Here is a 6,000-nt window from a genome sequence, read left to right as displayed (position 1 = left end):
CAAAATTATTATAATAATTTGTTTCATGCAAGGTATTAAATATCGATGATATCGGAAATATCGATAGTCCAAAAACATGGAAATATCGATGGAAATATCGGGATAATATCGATATCGATAAAAATAATATGGAAACCACGGAAATTGTAAGAAAAACTTGGAAATTTTTATTGAAACTTTGCAGGATGTTTATTTAGTCAATTATCTATTAGTTTATCAAAAAAAATTGAAAGGAAATGCATTGCATGATGGATTTAACATTATCAAGTTGATTATATAGCGAGCTGGCAAACATTGTGAGTGTAGAAAATATGTAGTAATTAATGAAAGAAGTTTAAACACACCATAATTATTTATATATAATGAATTAGTACAATATTTTACACTTTATACATTGTATGGTAAGATACATGAGTGACTTAGTACCACTAGAGTTCCTATGAGGTTCAAATTTTTCACTATCTTCATCATCTCTATGTGTAGAGTGAGTGTATTGTGAAGAGTAGTTATCACATGATAAATCCCCAAAATAGTTTTGCATGTAATTATTAACATGTCACTCATATGGATCCGAGATTGGTTGACCTTGTCCATAAGCAAAATCATTTGAAGATTGAGTCTTTGGTTGTTTCCATGAGTCGCTCGATTCCATCCCAACAGGAATGAGATATGAAGGGTAGGAAAATGGTTGGTTATGAGTATAACCATAGTTACTACTTCCCACTTCAACAGAGTCCGAAGTTATAGATAACGAGTCATCTTCTTAACTTGACAAAATCCCCTTGCCTCTTTCTCTACGAGTAGACACCAATTCTTGGTCCTGCCCGCCTACTGCCATGGTCATCATCCTGTGTTGCATGCGTGAAATTTGCCTCACCAGTGAAGGGGCTCATAAATCCGAGAGGTGGTCCAACATAGTTTCCATATCCACCACCACTACCTTCAGCTCCACTATATCCTTCATCATTCCCACCTCCGGTGGTAGGTGAGTCTCCTCCTGATCTTGTACTAGAGCTATCATTAGTATCAGCACGATGTTGTGGTTGTGTAGGATTGGAAGAAGGTGGAATTCCAGTGTTTCTTGGTCTTGGGTGCAAAAGTTCTTCCAAAGAGTCAGCGCTGCTAGATCCCACCTCCTCCGCTAATACTCTTTCTACATTTATCTCTTCGTTACGTGCTTCTTCAGCAACTCTGGGAGCTGGGTTGCCTTCATCATCATCTAAATGAAGAGGTCTAATCCATTGATAAAGTTGGTTACCATCTGTATCATCATCTTCAGCAACAATATCAAACACATCTAGTAGGTCACCACGGTCGACATGATCTATTTCTGCTTCCTTATCTCGAATTTGAAGCTTCATGTTGTAGTAGCAATAAACTAATTTTTCCAACCGACTATGAGCCAACCTATTTCTTTGCTTTGTGTGTATGAGTGCAAATGTGCTCCAATTTCTTTCACAAGCAGATGATGAAGCTGTTTGTGATAATACTTTGATTGCTAACTTTCTCACAGTTGGTGCATCGGTCCCATACATGATCCACCATTCAGCTACAATGAAAAACAATGTTGATAAGCCTAATAACTCCAATAAATTATATTATAAACTTATCGTGAAATATGTTTACACTCACTAGGAGACATTTTTGTTCGAGCAGCAACTGATGTTGGTTCTCCAAAAGTTCTTCTTGCATCTTTAAACCATGTTAGCTGAATTCAATAAATTGTGTTAGTTTAATCCAACAAAGTAATTATTATAATTTAAGTAATTATGTACCTCATTTCCAAATTGGCCAACTGCTGGTGATGCAGGGTTTAATTTAGAGTATACATTATGTACAGCACGTATAAGAGTACCATCATCTCTAACACCAGGTCTGTATTGGTATCGAGGATTCAAATAATATGTTGTTCAAAGAAACACATACTCTAATAAGAGAAATAATACTTATGCAATTAAAGAAATGAATTGCAAATTATGACATAATTTATACCTGCTGCATGCAAATCGTGGTATAATGTTTTATACCATCGATCTTCAATTATCTTTATGACCCACCTTGCACCATGTTTTCTTTCCAATTCATCCTTCACTACATGCATCAACTCATATATTGCCCCCATAGTAGGATACACTTCTGTGTCAACGATCCGAAAACTTTGTAAAGAGGTTCAAACACTTGGCACACATGTTCTGATTGTGTTAAAAAAGCATGATCAAGCACTATACTTTCCACCATACGACCTGCATTTGAGCAGCTCAAATTGTGGTTGGCCCAATCATCACTAGTGAACAGTTGCTTCAACCCTGCTTTCTTCTTAAGTAGGCTGTCTAATGCAATATAGTTGGTGGCGAATCGAGTGGTAGCTGGACGAATAATGTCTCATTTGCAAAATTCACGCATCTTTGCCAACAACCAACCGTGATTGTAAATATAATTTGTGATCGTTCTAGCTCTTTTTACCACAGTAGCAACATTCTCTCTCTTCCCCATTGCCTCAAACATGAGATCAATACAATGTGCTGCACATGATGTCCAAAACACATTACGATGCTTCATTAACTTTTTTCCAGCTTTGACAAATGCAGAACTGTTGTCGGTCACGACTTGGACAACATTATGCTCTCCCACCTCCATGATTACATCCCTCAATAATTTGTAAATATACTTGTAGTTCTTTATATGGTCTGAAGCATCAACAGACTTCAAAAAAATTGTCTTCCCTTGGAGTATACCATAAAGTTTATGATAGACAATCTGGTCCGGCCAGTCCATCCGTCATACATGATTGTGCAACCATTAGTTTCCCACTTTGACCTCAACTTGTTAACATACTCGCCAATGTCTTTATACTACATATCCAAATATTTGTTTCTTATCTCATAGGGAGTGGGAGGTTGTACTCCAACACCGGCCTGTTGACATTCCACTACCATATTTTTGAAATGATGTGATGATGCTTTCTCAGCAGGGACATTTTCATAGATAAAGAACTTGCTAATTAGACGCCCCATTCCCTCCTTCACATTACCTCCAGTGAAATAACTCCAAACACTCTTTTGACGTGCTTTGGATGACTTATATAAACTTGGGGCTATTGGTGGTGTTGGTTGTGATTCTCTAAGACTGTCTCTCTGTCTCATTTGTGCACCATCACTTGTCCTGAAACCTTGTGCTCTATTAGAAATTTTATAAAGGTGTTCTCTTTCCCATGCTGACTGTTTGGAGGCACGTAATGCTTGTTTCAAACTGCGTCGTTCTTCAGGTCCCATGTCATCATCACATTCGTTCTCATCGTCATCATCATCACTGTCAACCGCTTGGCCATAGACTTCCCTTTGTAGCCCAGCTCGAATATTTTCCATTTCATATGTTATCTTTTCCTTCTGCTGTTTTTTATTTATTAATAATGTGCTGATGAATGTCTTCACTTCTGGGGGGACATTGTCGCATCATTGGACATTTTTTGCTGGATCTAATCCACTAAGATGGTACTTAAGTCGTGTCACTCCGCCACTCTTCATTACCCGACCACAATATTTGCAAATTGTGCCATGTTTGTTTCCGTCTATTGGGTATCCATGTTCCCAAGCTGGATCACGTTTAGTAACTCCACTGGACATCTTAAACGTACCTATATTTATTTTTCATGAAAATTAGACAATTATTTTTTGGCCAAAAAATATAGTAGTGATGACGGTTATATAAGAGAACCTAAATAATAAAGTTATTATACAGAAGAATTAAATACGAAGTAAAGAAAATGATTGTAAAAATTTAAGTAATTATAAAAATAATATGGAATAATAAAACCTAATATTAATGAATAATAATCCAATTTGATAAAAAAATAATCCTAATATAAAACATAGTGATGAATAATAATCCAATTTGATAATAATCCAATTTAATAATAATCAAATTTAATGAATAATAATCCAATTTGATAATAAAAAAAACCTAATATTAATGAATAATAATCCAATTTGATAATCAAACCTAATATTAATAAAATAATAAATAACATTAAACATATTAAAACTATCCTAGGGAATAATTATACAACATTACTTAATTACTTAAAAAAATTAACATGTAATTGTTAACATTACTTAATTACTTACAAAAATTAACATGCAAGTATTAATTACTTAAAAAAAATTAACATACGAGTCCACACAAATTTTTTTGTTGTTGTATAAATTACAATAATATAAATATAAGTTTGTAAACTTACTTTAAATATGGAACCTTTGTGTTCAAGCTCTGGAATGGATCTGGAATGACTTTGAAAGGGGTAAGGGAAGAAGAAGAAACAAAAATGCTCTGAATGGCTCTGATACTCCACCTCTGAGAATGTGAAAGAATATCACAGACTCACAGTGGCACACGGTTTCATTATGAAAGCACTATTATTTTTGTCCATGGTCTGAAATTCTAAAAAATGATTGTAAAAGTTGTTAGGTGAGTGTGAGTCAGATGACCCAACCACACACACACACCAACACACCACCACACATGCACACAACATAACACACGCACATAACACAACACAACACACGCACACAGTCTCTCTCTTGATCCTTCTCTCTTCTTTGATCTCTCTTCTCCCCCTTCTCCATTCTTCCACACACACACAGATCTCCCACACACATGCACAGAGACCTAAGGTCTCTCGATCCTTCTCCCACACACATGCACAGAGACCCAAGGTCTCTCGATCCTTCTCCCACATCGCCTTCTGCTCCTCCCTCGTCGGCGCCGTCTCTCTCATTTCTCTCTGCACCGAGGGTCCGAGACACACATACACACACGCACACCATCGCACCTGCTTCAGGAAGACACCCATCATCATCAGCAACCTCATCTTTCTCCCTTTCCTTCTCGTCTCTGCAACTCGGCGAACGCAGGAACTCCGGCGAGGTTCTTGAATTTCTCCGATTAGGTAAGTTTCAGGTTTGTCTCTTTCTGTTCTAGATTGAAGCTTATATGTGAAATTTAAGTTCAAAATCGTGTTTTTGCGAGGTTTTTGGGACGAAATCGGCTCGGGAATAGGCACACCCATCTCCGCGCGAGGCCGTGGGTGTCGACGAACTTTCCGAACACCTCCGACCGTTTCACGGCAAACGGAATTTATAAAAACATTCATCTCGTCTTCTATTTCATTTTGATACCTAGATCGATGTCTAGGGTGCTCTTTTATAGTCGGCCGGAGCTGTAGAAGCTCCGGCGTTCTTCTCCGGTTCTTCTCCGAGTAACACATATTATTGATATTATCGATAATATCGCGATATTTTGACGAAAATCCGTTGAATAACTATTAAAATATCGGTACCGTATCGCCGATATTATCGGCATTTTGTTCCTTGGTTCCATGTAACAAAAAAATAATTTTAAAAAATTTAGTAATTTAACAATGCCAAAAAGAAATCTATTAAAAATATAATTACATTAGTTAATTCAAAATAATATGCGACAACGAAAAGGATTAAACAGCCATCTTCATCTTCCCCCTCCGGTCCCCCAACCCCACCACCACTTCCTCTCCCACCTAGATGCAATCTCAAAGCCAAAAATAACCCATCGTTGCAACAACCTACCACCTGCAAGTCAATCTGAAGAACCATCGCACTCTGCCATAGCAATCGAGGTTAGGTGTGAGATTAGACCAAACCCGCCCTCCTCTTCCGGACTTGCCCACTCCTTCATCCCATTTCCCCATTTCTTATTCGCTTCCCCTCTCTTTTGATATATTCCCAAATAGAACACCAAGCTTTTAGTTTCCCAAAATAAAATAAAATGCAGGCTTTTCTTCCACTCTTACCCAACTGTCTCAAAAACCCCGCACTCCATCCACTTTCCCAACCACACCCCGTCGTCACCCAGCAACCTCACCTCCTTTGATTGGCACAACTCCTGCTCCATCTCTGACAAACGGGGGAGGCGGGTCTAGCGCCAGGTGAAAGAACCTGTCTTAGCCGCAAGCCCAATTCAATTTAG

This window comes from Malus sylvestris, chromosome 11 (genome assembly GCF_916048215.2).
Source record: "Malus sylvestris chromosome 11, drMalSylv7.2, whole genome shotgun sequence".
In the NCBI taxonomy this organism is placed as follows: Eukaryota; Viridiplantae; Streptophyta; class Magnoliopsida; order Rosales; family Rosaceae; genus Malus; species Malus sylvestris.
Note: the sequence above shows the minus strand (reverse complement) of the source record.